This window comes from Marmota marmota, unplaced genomic scaffold (genome assembly GCF_001458135.2).
Source record: "Marmota marmota marmota unplaced genomic scaffold, marMar, whole genome shotgun sequence".
Classification (NCBI taxonomy): domain Eukaryota; kingdom Metazoa; phylum Chordata; class Mammalia; order Rodentia; family Sciuridae; genus Marmota; species Marmota marmota.
Window position 1 is genome coordinate 2,863,689 of NW_026000136.1, and position 17,878 is coordinate 2,881,566.

The 17,878-nt window shown below is 48.6% G+C and overlaps 1 protein-coding gene across 2 annotated transcripts in view; it reads right to left on the reverse strand.

Moving 5' to 3' along the window:
• Positions 1 to 17,761, reverse strand: part of Card11 (caspase recruitment domain family member 11) — a 57,525-nt gene extending 39,764 nt beyond the window's left edge. The window contains exons 1-2 of one of the 2 annotated variants that reach the window (XM_015502007.2): positions 17,313 to 17,761; positions 1,396 to 1,529 (exon numbers count right to left, since the gene is read on the reverse strand). The gene's annotated coding sequence lies outside the window, so the exon portion shown is untranslated. The remainder of the gene's footprint in view (positions 1 to 1,395; positions 1,530 to 17,312) is intronic. The other variant, XM_015502006.2, reaches the window with a different exon arrangement.
• Positions 17,762 to 17,878: the final 117 nt, after the last annotated feature.

Sequence of the window (17,878 nt, forward strand, 5' to 3'; positions counted from 1 at the left end):
CAAAAACCAACACCCTAACACAGTGGTGGGATAAATAACCCTTATGTTCCACAGTGGCCTACTCTACAGCAGTGACAATTTAAAAAGCTACAGCTGTATGCATCATCACAGATGAACCTCAGGAACATAATGCTGAGCCACATGCCAGTCTCAGAAGGGCAGGACAGGAGGCATCGAAGCAAAGGCAATAAACAGGGCATGGGCATGGTGGGGAGGCTGGGGCAGGAGGATCGCAACTTGGAGGCCAGCCCCAGCAACTTAGCAAGTCCTTAAGCAACTTAGTGAGGCCCTGTCTCAAGATTAAAAAAAAAAATCAAAAGGGCTGGGGATGTGGTTCAGTGGTTATGCATCCCTGGGTTCAATCCCCAGGACCAACACACCCCTCCCCCCCCCCCAAAAAAAAAAAACAAAAACATAGGTAATGAAACATTACAGCTAAGGATATATGGGGACTCTTCACTGAGAAGCAAGGGACTGGTAAAAGTCAGAATGGCCCCCTGAAGAGGACAGTCAGATGGCTGGCTGTGACCTGGAAAGGCACCCAAGGGACGTAATAATACTGCTCTGGCTGGGGACATGAGTGTGGTATTGTTCTTTGTCTCATGGATTCACATTACACACGTATTTTTAAGTGTGTGAAATATTTCATGGACAAAGACGACGGGTAGTGTAGTGAAGCTCAAAATAGAACAAAACATCTCTGGGTTTCAAACGTGTTTTCTCTTCCACACACAGCATTGCAACTCGGCCTGACTCAGACTTGTCACTGGGACCAGCTCAGTGGTGTGGGTCAAGCTCTGGGCAATGTCTTTGAAAATCATTTGCCCAGAAATGCACACGTAGATATGGAGGCTCTGAATCTGAACTGCCTGCCGGGCGGACGGTCCATCTCTGACCTCAGTCTCAGCCAGGGCTTCTGACAGCCTTGACCCAGCACTCAGCAGGGCCTGGCTTCCAGGCTGAGTCAGATCACACTGGTTTCTCTACAAACAACCGAAAAACAAACCCAAGGGACCTGAGCAAGTCTCCACGGGAAGGGCCACTCAGCTCACCTGTCCCTGGGAAGTCACGACCAGGTGGATGCACTACCTGTGCCCAAACTCCTGTGAGAGCCCTTTGTTCATCCAGGACATTTATCATGTGGCTTTCTCTTGCTGTTACAATAAATTTCAAAATCTTGATCTTGACCTCCAAGGCCCTGCATGATTTACGTTTTGCTGGCTGCCACAGTCTTACCGCAGCTGTATCCCAGGCTGAGTGGGCTTTTGTCTGATTGTCCATCAAATGGGCTTATGTCAGAACCTGCTCCCTTCCTTCCCAACCCTCACCAAGTCCCAGGTACCCCTCCCCACTTTCTGTTTTTTCAATATAAAAGAGATAATATACATTGAATACCTGGCATGCAGTAGGTGTTCAATAAACAGGAGCTGCTAAGCTACTATTAAAGTCTGCTGTTTATACTTTCTGGCTGGATCTTGTCTTCCCTCAAGCCAGTCTCCCGATGGATCTGGAGTTGAGATAGCTGGGATCTGAAAAGGGAACGATAACCGTACTTGGAGCAGGAAGCGGAGGTAGAGAGGAAGGAAAGCATCTAAAGGCTGAAGATATGTTCTGCACAAAAAGCCAAGGATGTGAATCTTGAGGTGCATGTCTCTCCAGGTGACAGTGACCAGTGGCCCATCAGTGGGGCAGAAGGGCTTCTGTTCTGTTCAGTGGAGAGGCCACTGACCACAGTTTCCAAGACCTCCAGGATGGAGCACAAGGGCAGGTGGTAGCCCTGGGTAACTCAGGGCAGTGTGTGTGTGGGGGTGTCCTCACAGTGCTCTGACCAGAACCTCTTCAGGATGGAGATGTTCTAAGTCAGTTATGAATTCTAAGGCAGCAAACCACGTCCTGACCCAAAAGAGTTCCCTTCACTGTGAATCACATCCTCTGCCTCTATCTTGCCATGGGTCTGGGCAGAAACACGCCATGACTGCATACACTCGGTAATTTCCCAAAGGTGACATTCCTCATGGACCCTGACAAGGCCATTCCTAACACCCAGCCACACGGCTCCAGGAGCCCAGCTGTGGTTGTGAGCTTTTGGGGGAAGGAACAATTCTCCTCCCGGGCCTGGGAGAGGGAAGGTGGCGTTCAACCCTGGGAAGGGGATGAGAGTCCTGCACCTGACCTGGCAGCTGCTCCCAGGGCTCTCTACTTGGGACCCTGGGGTGCTTCTGTTTAATCAGGAACTTGCTTGGTTTTGGGCTTTCAGGATTAATCACAGGTGACATCCGCTCTCCCAGGGCTGACAGAAGCTGCTCCTGTCTGCTGTCGGCTCAGGCTGGAACAAGCTGTCAGAGGCCCTCAGCCCCAGGGAGGTGGCAGGGACATGCGTCTCTGGAGGACACCATCTCCTTGGTCTCCCTGCTCGGTGGTGCCTGGGACAGGAGCAGCAGCACGGCATAGGGAAGGACCCAAGGGAATTGATACTCTTCTGCATTTGCATTTGTTAAAAAGTGTTTCTTTCATCATGGGAAAATACAAAGCTTTTTAATTATCTTTTAAATTGTAAGAAAGGCTTCCACGTCAAGAAAGGGTAAAGAGGTTTGTGGATTCGCCCCTGCCGTTCTACCTTCCTGCTGGGGCAACACAGTTTGGGGAAACTGAGGCCCAGGGCAGCCCACGGTGAGGTTGCACTTTTGGTTTCTGGTTTTAGAATTTTGATTACTGCCTTGGAGATCGTGCTCCTGAGGTCAGGGAAAACATCTGGGGACTCTGTTGGGACAAGTCAACCTCTTGATCACCTGAGATGCTGACTTACAGGTACGGCCTTCGACGGACGGACGCTTATAGACTAGTCACTGTGTGCCAGGCACACTGTTAGGCACAAAGGATGGACAGACTTCCAGGACTCTTCAGGGTAGAAAAAGCACATGTCTTCAAACTTAAAGGACCGCTTTGCAATGCTTGGTACAACCTGGAGGTTGCCAGGGGTAATACTGACTGCCTATAAGACGTATTTTTTTTTGCTGCTGTGACTAAAAAATCTGACCAGAACAACCATAGAGGAGGAAAAGTTTATTTGGAGGCTCACGGTTTCAGAGGTATTTGTCTATAGAGAGCAGGCTCCATTCCTCGGACTCAAGGGGAGGCTGAACATCATGGTAGAAGAGTGTGGTGGAGGGAAGGGGCTCACATGATGATCAGGAAGGAGAGAGAGAGAGAGAGAGAGAGAGAGAGAGAGAGAGAGAGAGAGAAAAGCTCCACCCTCCAGATACAAAAAATATACCCTGTAGCCACACCCCCACAAACACTTCCTCCAGCCACACCCCACCCACCTTCAGCCACCACCCAGGTAATCCCATCAGGGATCAATTCACTGATTAAGTTAAGGCTATGATCCAATCATTTCTCCTCCAAACCTTCTGGTATAGTCTCCCACGTGAGCTTTTGGGGGACTCCTCACATCCAGACCATTACAATCACCATCTTACAGCCAAGAAAATAAAAGCTTGGCGAGTTTCGTGGTCATATTAGCGCACAGGTTGGGTCTGGACCCAGGGCTCTCTGATTCCCCTTAGTCACTAATAGGCAGCCCCTGCAGGTGCTCATAAAAAAGCTTGCTTTTTTAAGGGCTAGGACCAAAAAGTGTGTGCAAATTTCCCCTGAAGTGTTACTTTGCTATATATAAGCTGAAGACAGAGCTAAAGTCAAGAGAAGCCCTTCGTGGTCCAGCAGAGTTCATTCCACTGTGTTTTGTCACATCCACTTAAACAGAGTCAGCCTGGCACAGTGGCACACGCCCATAATCCCAGGGGCTTGGGAGGCTGAGGCAGGAGGATCGCAAGTTCAAAGCGAGCCTCAGCAAGTTGGTGAGGCCCTAAGCAACTCTGTGAGACTCTGTCTCTAAATAAAATAAAGGACTGCGGGTGTGGCTGAGTGGTTAAGCACCCCTGGGGGTTCAATCCCTGGTACCAAAAAAAAAAAAAAAAAAAAAAAAAGAAGAAGAAGAAGAATAGACAGAGTCAGGATCACTTGATGTTTGAGAGAAATCTCCAGATAAAGGCAGAGATCAAGAGATAAACTTATTCAAGGAACCCAGAAGGCACTGAACAAGAGAAAACAAAACACAGGAAAATAATTAAGATCCAGTTAGAGATAGGACGGTGTCACCAGGAAGATAGCACTAAGGAAATAGGCAGGAGAGAGAGCTCTCTGCAGTTACAACCAGGGCAGCAGAAACGTAAAACCAAGAGAAGGCTTGGAAGACCAAGTTGAGGAAATTTCCTGAAAACTTACATTTTTTAAAAAATTGAAGGGAAGGAAGATAAGAAAATGGGGGGAAAAATGAGTTCAATTCAGAAGGTCTAATATCAGATAAACAGAAATCCTAGGAGGAGATTATGGAGATTACGTTCCCTTTCTTGTATGTCTTTTTGGGATCTGTTATATATTAGGTGATGAAATTGTCGGAGAAATCATGTTGGGGGTTTCTCAGAAAGAAAAAGCAGATGTCTTCAGACTTAAAGGACCCCTCTGCAATGCTTGGTGCAACCAACCAGTGGAAAAGAGTCTTCTCAGAGTACATGGCTGTGAAATTTCAGGCCACCAGGGAATCAGAGAAGACCCTAGAAACTTCCATAGGGGAAAACCCCAGGTTGCCTACACAGACCTAGAATCGAATGGGCATCAGACCTCTCAAAAATAATACTGGAAGCTGGGAGCCTGCGGGCAATGCCTTCACATTTTTTGACAGAAAACACTTTTGAACCTAGGACTCTATATCCACCCAATGACTACATGTGAAAATAGAATGAATTTATTTTTAGAGAGGCATAGACTCTAAATATCGACCTCCTGTGTACCTTTTCTTAGGCAGCTCCTAGAGGGTATGCTCCAGCAAAATGAGGGAAGAAAGCAATAAAGAAGGATGAGCTCAGAGGTAAGGGATCTCATCCGGGAAAGCATCGAGAAAGTCCCAGGAGAAACACGAAGCGCAAGGAGCAGCTGGTGAAGATGACAGGACGATCATGACAGGTGCACCAGGGAGGTTGCCAGGGGTAATACTGAATGCCTATAAGACATATTTAATAATTTAAGAAAAAGGACTGCTAGCAAATGACAGATCTTGAAGGTCAGATGGGAGAAATTGATGACAGGTGTTACGCCTTAAATGGGAGGTGTCTCCCAAGAGCTCATGCATGAGACCAGGCCAGAAAATTTAGAAGTGAAATGATGGGATTATGAGAGTCTTAACCTAATCAGTGCATTAATCCCCCTGACCAGGAATTAACTAGGTGGTAACTGTAGGCAGGTAGGGTATAGCTGGAGGAAGTGGGTCATTGGGGTGTGCCTTTGGGGTTTATATTTTGTCCTTGGGTAGAGGACATCTCTCTCTCTGCTTCCAGATGGTCATGTACTAAGCGGCTTTCCACACCCTTGCACCATGATGTTCTGCTTTACTCTGGGCACAGAGCATTGGAGCCAGCCATCTATGGACCGAGACCTCTGAAACTGTGTGTGCCAAATAACCTTGTTCTCCTCTAGAACTGTTCTTGCCAAGTCTGTGGTCACAGCAGTCAAAAAGCAGACTAAAACAATGGATTAAAAAAACAAAACCTAGCAAATGAAAAAACAAATAAAGAGGCAATATTTCCAGGAAGAAACAAAAATCTACATGATCAACTTGTCTTCACATGAATAGCATTTACCTATCCATCACTGATATTCTAACACAAAAAACTATGACACAAGGAACTGAATTACCATCTACCTAAGAATATGTCGATTCATAATGTTCTACAGTGAATATATCAATAAGTAGCAATGCAAATGTATTTTTTATGGATTTTTAAAAAACAAATGACAGCAGAATTGTTTAGAAATAAGGGGTAAATAACAGAAGATATAAGAGAGGAAAACAACATCTAAGAGTTAGGAGTGGTTGTCTCTGGGGATCAGGACTGGGAGATGGCGATGGCTGGTCTGGGAAAGACTGTTTCTAAGTCTGCAGGACTTGTGTATTACTTTGGCAAAAAGTAAAATAAAATAAAAATAACACATCAATGGTTGAAAATATGGAAATGCATCGAAGTACAAAGTTATCCTCATTCTGTGCACCCATGTTCTACCTTTTGTAAAGCTTGTGAGATAACACACCCTTGTATAGCAGAAGTACTATGTGTGCAGAAGGTACTGCGTGGGTATCACCTCAGTTAATTTTCACAGGAGCTCAGTAAGACGGGTTTACTATTTCTTTTTTATGGACAAAGAGGTGATATCATAAATAATATAAATAACAGGATCCCAGCCTGCTCAGACTTAATGACATCTGATCTTAAAGTAGTAATTATTACAGCTAACATTTATTAAATGTAGCCTCTCATGTAACCAACCATATTTCTTATTTCCTGAGCTCCATATTTTCTTCTTTAATACTTTCATCTTTTATTTTGCTGGAGCATATTCTCTGGTAGCTGTGTATGAAAGGGATACAATATTTGCTATATGCTAGATGCTATGCCAAATGTTCTCTGTGGATTATCTCATTTAATGCACACAGCAACCATATGAAGTAGTTATCACTGCTCTCTTCATCCTATACAAGAGGACACTGAGCTCAGAGAGGTCCAGCAACTGTCTGTCTCATCTCTGTATCTCCAGTAGAACTTAGCATGAGGGATTACTTTTAACAGATCCTCAATATATATTTGTTGGTTGAGTAAATAAAAAGAACGACTATTGAATGAAATAAACAAGGAGGTTGCTATTGCTTCAAATCCAGAAAGCTCTAAGCCCTATGTAAATGAGATGTCTTATAGGAATAGTCACTTTTTTTCTAGTTTTCAAGAGCTGCCCCAGCACAAAAGTGCTGCCAGTGGAATGGGGCTAGCAGCCGGTTAGATAAATGCATCTCTACTTAATTGATTTGCCTGGGTGATTGGAGTGAGCAGCTTGATATGCAGGTTTAATTATTCCAATGAAACCTCCAGTTAGTTGAAAGGACTTTTGGCAAAAAAGCTGGGGGAGTTATTTAAAGGATGATCTACTGCCATGAGAAAGGATTGAAGAGACCTTGGTGTGGACTCCAGCAGTCCACAGTGTGTAAGTTCTGCAAACAAAAGCTTTGTGGAAAAGGATAGGAACCATTCCTTCAGGGGCCCCACTGCTGCCCCGCCAAGCCCCTTGGTACTCATAAACAGGGCCCTTGCAGAAGCATCTAGAAAATTCTTTCTGCAACACTACCCCCCCACTACCTTGCCTCCCAGTTAACTTGTTAACCTCTCTCTATCTCGGCTCATTCAACCAAAATATTGGCAGGATAATATTTCCCATCAATTAACATGTGTACTTTAATCAGTAGAGCTTCACTGATACCTGTTTTGAAAGCAGCAATTATCATTTTAAATTCACAGTGGAGTGTCAGACAGCTGCCGACCCACTTCCATTCTCTCTTACTTGTTAACATATCCCCAATTTTGTTTGCAGGCACTAATTAAATCCATCTCAAAAACTGTGTTTACAGCCTCCCTTGCAGCTAGAAGTGGCCGTGGGACTCAGTGCTGGTCAAGTGGAAGCTTCTGGAGGCTCTGTAAAGGGGCCTTGGTCAGGGGAGAAGAGCCTTTTTACTTGCTCTTGTCTTCCTACCTGGATTGTGGAAGAAAAGCAGCTACCTTTGATCATGAAGATAAGACCACAGTCTAAGGGTGACCAAACAGGATGCTACAAAAACCTTGGGTCATTGATGGTGGCCCTGGACAACTGACCTCTGAGTTCTCTTCTTCTTGGGGTATTGGAGATTGAACTCAGGGGCACTCAATCACTGAGCCACATCCCCAGTCCTATTTTGTGTTTTATCTAGAGACAGGGTCTCACTGAGTTGCTTAGCGCCTTGCTTTTGCTGAGGCTGGCTTTGAGCTCTCCATCTCCCTGCCTCAGCCTCCTGAGCCTCTGGGATTATAGTCACATGCCACCACATCTGGCACCTTTGAGTTCTTGATTCACGAGAAGAATCACATCCCTAGGATGTGTGAAATCTGATTGTATTTCTATGGCTTGCAAGTAAGACAATCCTAGCAGACACACATGCTGTACAAGACCCATGCCTTTTAAGTCATATTAGTCCCAGCTGCAGACTTCTGAGACCTAAAATCTGAGCAACTGCCTTACGTACTTGTTCCTGTTCCTTCTTCTAGTCACAGAGTAGGCAAGTGATCAGGAAAGACAAAGTACCCACCATGGACGAAGCGATGTTGGCAAGAAAGAAATGGTTGACCTCAAGGGGCTGTGACATTGGAGGATGCAAGCTTCACCCAGGAAATGGGTACTGTCATCTGGGAGCTCGGCCATCCGGGTTTTGGGCAACAGCAGGACAATTGTTCTACTCGCCTCTGTGCGCCTGCCTTAGCTTCTCCCTTTTCAGCCACTGTAGGCCCCTCTCCAGCCCCTGTCCCATGGCTGGGCCCCATCTCTTCTCTCATTAGCCCTCATCATCCCACTGGTACCCAGCTTCTCCAAGGCACCCAATTTCCCCCTCATCTGCATTAGAGCCAGATCTCATCTCAGCCCCCGGCTCAGAGCACAGCCCACTACCCAGACAGGTCCATGGCCATCAGGCTACCTCTAACACCTAACCTGAGTTAGTCTCACTGGTAAAGGGCCAGTGGTTTCTGTGGATAAAAATGTGGCAACTCAGTATTTCAGGACAGGAGGCAGATCCCTGGGATGTGAAGACAGGAGGGCTTGGCATTGAGCAGACCCAGAGCCCAAGGGGATGAGCCAACATCACCACCCCATCCACACCCACGTGGCCCCGGGCCCCGCCACATGCCCAGATTTATTTTGCAGTGGCTTCAGACTGGCACCAAGATGAACTTTGGAAGGGCATGCGCACTTCTTGCATTACCAGTGGGTACTGTCCCCACTCCCCCCACATCAGCTCTCATTTCCTAATAGTACTGCAGAAAAGCTTTGGAAAAAAAGCACAATTAGGAGTGACAGATTTAAATGGCTCTGAAATGCATATCAATTTATCACATTGGCTTTCTAGGAGTGTTTGCCCCTCTGGACTCCAGGACGGTGCACACAGCCGAATGACAGCTCAGAGGGCCACCAGGAGCCACGGCTGACCACCCTGCCAAACCCAAATCCCAGAGAGAGGTCATCTTCTCAGACTCCTGTGAAGCACAGCCAGCAGGTCTGGCCAGGGGAGAGCTCTGGCCTTGAGGATAATGAAATACTGTCCCCTCCTGCTGTTGCCTTTGCCGCCTGGTCAACAAACCCCCTTCACCACTGGAGACTGGTAGTGACAGTGACCACTTGCTGACTCCAATTCGAGACCCCTCTGTGCATTCAAAGGTGCCCCCTTTGCTTCATCTTTGAGCCTGATGAGATTCTTTTCCATTGGCTTATTCTTCAATGTCTTGGCTGTCACTTTGTGGTTGGGGCTGGGTATAAGCAGGAGAGCGTGCTGCCCCTGTTTGAATTCCTCGCGTCTGTCTCACTGGGAACTGCACTATCTGGCATGTCATGGGTCTTCAATAAATGTTTGCTCAACTGAGTGCTCTAATGATCTGAGGATTGGTGACAAACACATTCTGTCGTCAGAGAAGCATGTTCAGTCCTAGTCAGCCAAGCAGAACTCCATGGGGGTAAGGGGTGGCTGCTCTGTGGCCTGGTGATGGCTCCAGTGTTCTCGGGCTTTCTATGGCTGCTTATCTCCTGTTTGCTGTGCATTCCTGGAGGCCCTGCATTGGCCTGTGTCTTTCCAGCATGCTGCCCAGTGGGCCCCTGTAGACTTAGTGAAGAATGCATGCATCTCCTTCTGGGGTCCAGCCCAGAGCCTGGGTGAGGAATCAGCTCCCAGCCCGGCCTGGGGCAAGAGCATGTGTTCTGCATACAAGTCCTAGGAAGTCAGACTCTGGAAGAGGGGAGGAGGGAGGAAACCATGAGTTCCTTTTTGACTTGGAGGGCCAGGGAGGGAGTTTGGGAGGAGCCAAGACAGACCTGGGAGTATCACTGCCCTACATTGGAGCAGTACCAAGCAGAATCCTGCTCCTGGGGATTCCTGAGGCTGTTGCGTGAATATGTGGGCTGGACCCAGAAGCCCAGAGAACCTAGGAAGGGAAAAGGTTGGTTCCTCCTTGAGCTGCCTGGAAAAGGTCACTAGGATCATTAAATACCGGCCCCACCAGGAAAGCAGCCAAGGACAAGGCTTGGGAAGATTCCGGGAGCCACCGTTGGACCTTAAATCTTCCCCTTTATCTTCTCCTCAGCCCGCTTGGCTGGCATTGTTGTCCCAGGAGGGCATGTGACAGGGTTGAAATGGTAGACCACACTGGGCCTTTGGATGTCAACTCGGGAGGGGAAGGTTTCAAAGTCTGGTATTGGGGACACCTCAGAGTGGCCAAGGCCGGGGAGTGGGAGCCCCATGGAGCCTTGAGTTCATTGCTGGCTTGATTCAGCAAGCACCCCATATGTGCAGAAGGCAGGAATGTGAATGAAGGGAAGAAACTCTAATGATGAAAAGGTTCAGGGAGAAAAAGAATAAGACAAGGATGAATGAGAATAAGACACAAGTGACCAATGTCCAGGAATGGCCGGAGTCAAGCTCTGGAGGCAGGAAACAGAAGCTTGAAGGACAGATGGTAAAACCCAGACCATGGCAAACTTGTCACAAGAGGAAGGAGTGGGGATGAGAGCAGAGGAGCAGAGGGAGGAAGGCAGCCTGGTCCAGTTGGGCCCAGCCAGGCAGGAGGATCGGGTGTTCAAAGCCAGCCTCAGCAATTTATCGAGGCGCTAAGCAACCCAGTGAGACCCTGTCTCTAAATAAAATACAAAACAGGGCTGGGGATGTGGCTCAGTGGTTGAGGGCCCCTGAGTTCAATCCCAGGTACTAAAAAAAAGAAGAAGAAAAAAAAAAAACAATAGTGAGCACCACTTAGACAATACAAATCTGAGACTCAGCCTGGAGGCTCCCCAAGGGATGCTGGGATGGTAGGGCCCAGTCGCTATCTCCCGGGGCCAGGGCTGTGGGCAGTGGCATGTGCTCCCTTTGAGGCCTCCTGGCAGCAGCACACAGCCCAACTTGGAGTCACCTTCTGCATTTATAAGGCGCACTGAAAATGTACTTAGAATCGATGTGTTGATCAATTGAAAATGCATTTCTAGTCGCCCACCATCTATTTTGTGAAATGTCATGGGAACAGGTAAATGCACTAACACCTCCAAACACATTTCCATGAATTTGAAGAGAACTCTGCCAACTTTTTCCATCAACTGGGTTAGTAGCTGGAAAAACGCAGAGCTCTGGTTTTCTTGACTGGTACAGGATTGTGGTTGGGCCTCCAGCTGCCTAATTCTCTTCTCCTGTTAGTGTCCAGGAAACATCCTGTAGCCCAGCAGGAAAGCCAAGGAGGAGGCTGGAGGCCAACACGGCCTCCCTGGATGCACGAAGCTCCCAGCTCTTCCTTCTCCAAAGAGCTTCAGGTCTGGCCAACACAGGGCACAGGAAACAGCCGTCCTGAGCTTTATTCAGGCCTCAGACTTCCTCACTTCACCTTGAGTTGTTCAAGACTCAAGGGCAAAAGTGCACTTTCTCAGCTATTGGCTCAGTATGAAGATGTCCAGGCAGCAGAAGAAAAAGGATGTGGTTTCCAAGGGTTAGAACAGGGTGACCTGGTCCAAAAGAGCAGCTGTCTCTGAAGGTTCCTTCCAGTGTAGGCTTGGAGATCCAGATGGTGGGGTCCCCGGGGCAAAGCACTCACAAATAAGGAAGATGTAGCTCCTGCTCATGAGAACTTAAAATCAGCCTTGCTTTTTGGTGGGAAGTGACATTGTTCCTCCAAAAGAAGGCAGGAGGTGTTAGAGAAAGATGTGATAGAAATTCTACTGTAATACTGTAATGCAAAAAGGAAGTCAAACCAAAAGAACCTTTGCACAAAGAGATAAAACAGACAGCTCCCTCTGTGTCCAGTGGAGAGGGTATGGTCACGTAGAGAGGCCTGGGTCCTTCCATTTACTGACATGTGGCCTTTAGCTTAACACTGCTTAACTTCTCTGACCCCCCTTTTATTGGTTTGTAAAACTGGATGGGTAGCCCTGACCTCTCAAGCCTTGTGTAGCACACAAGGTGGGTACTTAATCAATGTCACCTAGTCTACTTCCCTCGGAAGCCAGCTGAGAACTCTACCTAGTTGTTTTGTACAATTATCTCCATGCCCCAAAGAATTGAGGGAAGAACCTTAAACATGCTTCCTCAATTCTTCTGCTTGGGCCTCTGATTGGAAACTCTCTACCTGTGGGTGTCAGCATCTTTTTATATCTACCATGCTTCCTTATGCTCTCTGGGTAGGGACCCAGCTCATATTTTCTTGTATGCCCCGTGGCTCAGGAAGTGTCTTACACGAGCAGGCATTTAATATTTATAAAGTGATTGATTTCCAATGGATAAGCATCGACTTTCTTTTCCTTGTCATTGCGGCCTCCCTTCAGCCAACTGGATCTCTTCCTCTTCCCATGTGTGGCAAGCATGTGGCCACAGCGGCCTGCTGACGGGCTCCTCTGCCCTTCATTTGTACCAGTGGTTCTGCTGCACCTGCAATTTGGAGCTCGGCGCCCATCCATCTTGCACTCCCCATCAGTCATGGGCTGGAAGGCTACAAGAGACATCCCTCCAATTTCTGACCTGCAGGGATAGTCATCTTGTCACAAACCATCTCTACGGGGGAAACACAGACAAGCCAGTGGGTCCTACTTGTCTGCAAGGTGAGCTCTCCACGTGCCGGACATGGTGTTAATGTTGTGACAGCAGCTGGTGTCAGCCATGTGGTCCTGTGGCGGGGGGCGGGGGGCAGGGGATAGGGGCCGTTCACAGGTGTTCTGTGTCAGCTTTGGTCTGTGAGATTCTAATTCTAATTGGTAACCTGACCCCGGCCAGCATTTGAGGGGGCTTTATGAATCTTGATAGTACTCCCTCCTGGGTAAGGGAACAGGAAGTTTATGGTCACTTCTTCACCAGGCGAACTTCAGAAGAGAGATTCCTGGACAATCACAGCACAGTGCCCTGGTGCTGTGGGCATCTGCCGTGCAGTGGGCACTCACTGGATCACAGGGGAGGAGGACAGGATGGCTTAGTAACAAAACCCACAGACGTGCGAGGGCAACTGCACTCCGCGTCTAAGAAAGGGTTGCTGCGGAGAGCTAGAAAGCCCCCTTTATCCCCCTGCGTGCTCCAGCTTCAGCCTTCTGTGAGCTGATCTGGGAGGACTCCAGCCTGGCTGGGCTTCCAGGGAGGAAAATGAACGAATGAGACGCTGGTGATGGGAAACTTTAGGACTCAACGAGGATGTTTAGGTTTTAACTGGACCGGAAATTAAGAGAAGCATCTGCACATTTCACCTCCCTGTTCTCTCAGGGGAGGTTGCTGAGCAACTTGAAGAGTGACAGCAGCCACCTCTCACCCTGGGGCTGGTGAGGTTCCTGGTTCCCGATCTGTCGCGCTTCCCCTCCTCCCTGAGTGTCTGGTGGTAGCATTTCTACAAGAATCAAGCACCATGCCTCCGCCTGGGCTCCTATTGCTGCTCTAACAATGAGCGTTTCTGCTGGGGGCTGGCAGGCTGGAAGCAACATTCAAACCAGTCTGATTCTCCTGGAAAGCTCCACCGAGGAGATGCCAAGGGAGTGTGTTAGTTAAAATGCGTTAATTGAGCAGCCACTATGTTGGGAGCAAAACAGGTTTGTGAGTCCAATTAAATGACAGGCTTCTGAGAGGCAGAGTGAGGTGGAGAGAGAGGGGGACTCAGAAAGGGTCTCTTTACTTGTAATTAACTACAAAATAAACAGCTCTCTCATGGAATGGGGCCCCCACCGTTCCCACCACCCCGGCAGCCCCGCACTTCAATTAGCTTTGTGTTATTCTGTCCCCTATTACTTCAGATCATCAAGGGTTGGCTGTAATTAATTGTTATAATGTGCTCAGGAGCTGAGCCAAATGGCAGCTTGGGAGGGCTGGCCTTAGCTGCTCACTTCTCCAATAGGCCTCCTGGAGGCTCAGCCTCCAGTTCTTCCCTCTCCAACAAGACAGGGTTCCCCGTGGGGGAGACGGATGGAGAGTGTCCAGGCTGCTTCTGGCTTCTCTGCTGCCTCTGGTTAAGCATGACTTCCTCTTCTACCATCTCCCTCTGCCCAGCTTCAGCACAGTCCCCAAAGCCCTGGACCCTTAAAGCCGGTGACACCTAAAATTAAGTCATCTCATCCAGACAATGGAATATTACCCAGGCATAAAAAGGACTGAAGTTCTGAGACACGCTCTCACATGGCGGAAAACATTATGCTGAGTGAAATCAACCAGTCACAAAAGGCAGCGGGTTTAGATAAAATGTCTAGAACAGGCAAATCCATAGAGGCAGAAAGTGGATTAGGGTGGCCAGCCAGCTGCATTGGCGGGTCCCAGGATCCAAGGGTTGAAAATACAGAAAAAAACTGCATCTGTGCTAAGTGTAGACCTTTTTTTTTTTTTTGGTCGTTATTCACTGAATAATACAGTGTAACAACTACTTACATTGTATTTACACTGTGTTAGGCATTCTAAGTCATCTAGAGAGGATTTCAAGGGATGTGCATAGGTTGTAGGCACCCGCTACACCACTTCATGCAGGGGACTTGAGCACCCATGGATTTTGGTATCGTGGGAGCGGGGGAAGTTTCTGAAACAAATCCCCTGCAGACACCAAGGGACCACTGTAGTTGCCAGGGGTCAGGGAAAGGTAGAATGAAGAGAGTGATTGCTAGTGGGTGTGGGGGTCTCCTTTTGGGGAGATGAAAATATTTTGGAACTAGATGGAGCAGGAGGTTAAACAACATTGTGAATGGACTAAATGGCCCTGAACTGTTCACTTCAAAATGGTGAATTTTGTTAGGTGAGTTTCACCTCGGCAAACTTAATTAAATAAAAAACTTAATTAAATCAGCTACAATTTCTTGAGCACATGTGAGCAGGGCCTGGGCCGAAAATCAATAGCAACTCCAGCTTTCAAAACATTATCCCCTTTGGTGAAGACACCAGACAATGGGACTTGGAGAGGGGGTGTCATAGGACGAGATAAACTATGGGGAAGCTGGGATTTGAGCCCCATGGCGGGGAGAGGTGCTGTGTCATACCATTGGAAGACCCCAGTGGCTTTTTCAACCTGAGGTTCCCTGAAGGAAGACAGAATTGGGAATGGCAGGAATGGTTTCTGCAGGACACTGGGGCAGGAGACATGCACTAGAAACCAGAGTTGGGGAAGAAGGTGAGATGAGGGTTTGTTAGAAGAGAGGATGGGGACTTAGGGCTTGTGACAGAGAAAAGGGAACAAGAACCCAAGAGTTTTATTTAGTACCCACAGGTGCAGAGATGAGAAAAGGAAAGAGAAACGAAGAAGGTCAAAAAGAGGGGAGATGGTGGGGGGGCAGTGTGGGTGAGACAGGGAGAGGGTGGGTCTGGCTAGGGGGGCTGCAACCATCTCAGGTCACATCCCTCCTCCTGCGAGTTCCTGAGACCACAAGCCACTTGAACGTGAACTTGAGTAATTTCCCGTAGTCTGGCTCACCTGTTTTAAAGCAACTGGTGATCTTGAAACTTAAAAATATTTAGACTCACACTTTCCACCTAGCTGGGCATGGTAAGAAGGGGTCAGGAATTGAGAGCCATAAAACATCTCCAAAAATGCACCCATTTCCCTGCTCAGGGCAGAGATTCCTGCAGGGTGCTTGCTTCTCTCGCGCTCTCTTAATGATCTATGGTGTAAAAAAATGTCTCTAAATGAATTTGTCGGGCTGGAGGCTTGTGGGTGTTCTTCTCACTTTCTCTATTAAAAAAAACGACAGCAGCAAACATGAGCTTGTCTTTCTGATGCCTGGGCTTCCCACACCCCAGCCATGTTGAAAAGATGTTTCCCAGGCTCCCAACGCCACGGCGACGGAATTTGGGACTCCTCGTGCCCAGAGATCATCTCCACCTTCTCCCCATGTAGGTGAATGAGAATAAATCAGATGCCAGCCGGGAAGCCTTTTATGTCTGTGCCAAATGACACAATCACCAGTAATGAAATAAGGCACCCGTCAAAACTGTACCCAGAAACCGTCGATCAGCATTACTGGACTCAGGGTTGTTGGGAACACGTTTCCCGGGCAGCGGGGTGGGGTAGCTTGGCCGCTTTCTCGTCTATCTCTTGTTACCCGTGTGCCAGGAACACTGAATGAGTGGATGGGGGAAGCCAGGCTTGAAGGTGAACAGGGCCAGCTGCAGGCTGGGGCTCCACCCAGCGGGCGGTGACAGCTGAGACTGCCCTGCATTTTCTGCACTGGGGGAGGTTATCCACCGCGTGTGACTTTGAGACAGTGTGAATGCACCATTCTGCTTCTTGAGACCTGGCTGACTCTTTCAAACTGGTGAAGTCAGTTTAATCCCCCCGTCCCCCCCAACAAAAGATGGCATGTTCTCTCACGAGCCAAAGATCTTGCAGGGCTGCCAAAGTTTCTCAACCCCCATGACATAAGGGGTTCCTGAAGCATTTCATCAGGAATTGAGAAACCCTCTTGGGTGCCTATGAGAGACCCAGGGGAGGTGAAATTCCCCTTTGGGGTCCCTGATCCTCTGCTTCCTTTAGGAATTTGCTTCCCTTACAGATGCCTGGAGTGTTTCTCACTCCGTTCTGCTTGTGGGCTCGGGTGGGCCATGGGCAGATTGCTGGATGACATTTAGCAAAAGGCTCATATCTTTGCATTTGCACCTCAAGCAACTTCAGAGGGAAAGAGTGAAAGGTGCTGGAGGTAAGGTGGAAGGGGGGGCAGAAATCCTTCCCAGAGCCCAAGAGAGCCCAGCTGCTGCGTCACCCTTCCACTATACCCGCTTCTGGAAGCAGAAGCCCCACGCTCACCCTACCCTGCCCAGGCGGGGGATCCTGGGTATCTTGCTCCTTGCACAAGACACAATCTGTGTTCTGAGCCTCCTCCTCCACCCTGCACTGCCCTCAGCCAGAGGGACAAAGGGACCAGCTTTGACAACGCAAGTCTCCTGTCCACACAGGGAGCCTTCTGCGGGCTCAGTTCTAGGCCTAGCTCTAGACAAGCTGCTACATGAGATGGGGTCCAGCATCAGCTGTAGGGGTTCCACATCTTATTTCAGAAGTTAGGGAACGAGGAGGGATACCTTTAAAGCCACTGGGCACATGTGTGCAGATAAGAGCAAAAATAAAAAAAAGCACCCGGCCGGGGAGAGAGGGGACACGCAGCAGCCCCAGGGACATGCGGAATGCAGTTAGGGAGCAGTTGGGAAATATACTCACAGGTTTGCAAGCCAGCTGTGTCCTGGACCTGGCTGGGGAGTCTCTCGGTGTTTCTGTCAAATTCCCTCCCCTCCACCTGTGGTCTGCAAGGCCTCCAGAAGACGCCAATGCTGACAGCGTGCAGCGCCTTCCCGGAAGCCCACAGCACCCGGCTTGGAGGCTGCCTCTATTTTTAGCAGGAGCAGAACGGGGCTGAGGTGGGCTGCACACTTCCCTTTTTCTTTTTTCTTTCTTTCTTTTTTTTTTTGTCTGAGCTGTCTGTGGTTGACTTCAACCCCGTGGAGGGGGAGGTTGGGGACTAGAAGGGAAGCCATGCTCTGCACGGCCCATGGCCCATCTGCTGTGAGAGGCAGGTTGGGAGCAGGGCAGGAGCCCCCCAGCATTGCCAGCAGCTCTGCCCTTCCTGCTGGCCCTGCCACGGTGCTACCTCACTTAGGAGACCACTGTCCTCTACCTTTGAACTCCATTGAGAAGAGAGTACAGGGCCTAGAACACTCCATGGAGGAGCCATCTACAAGCACAGAATATTGAGACTCTGTTGTTTGTTAGTGAGTGGCGGGGGGGGG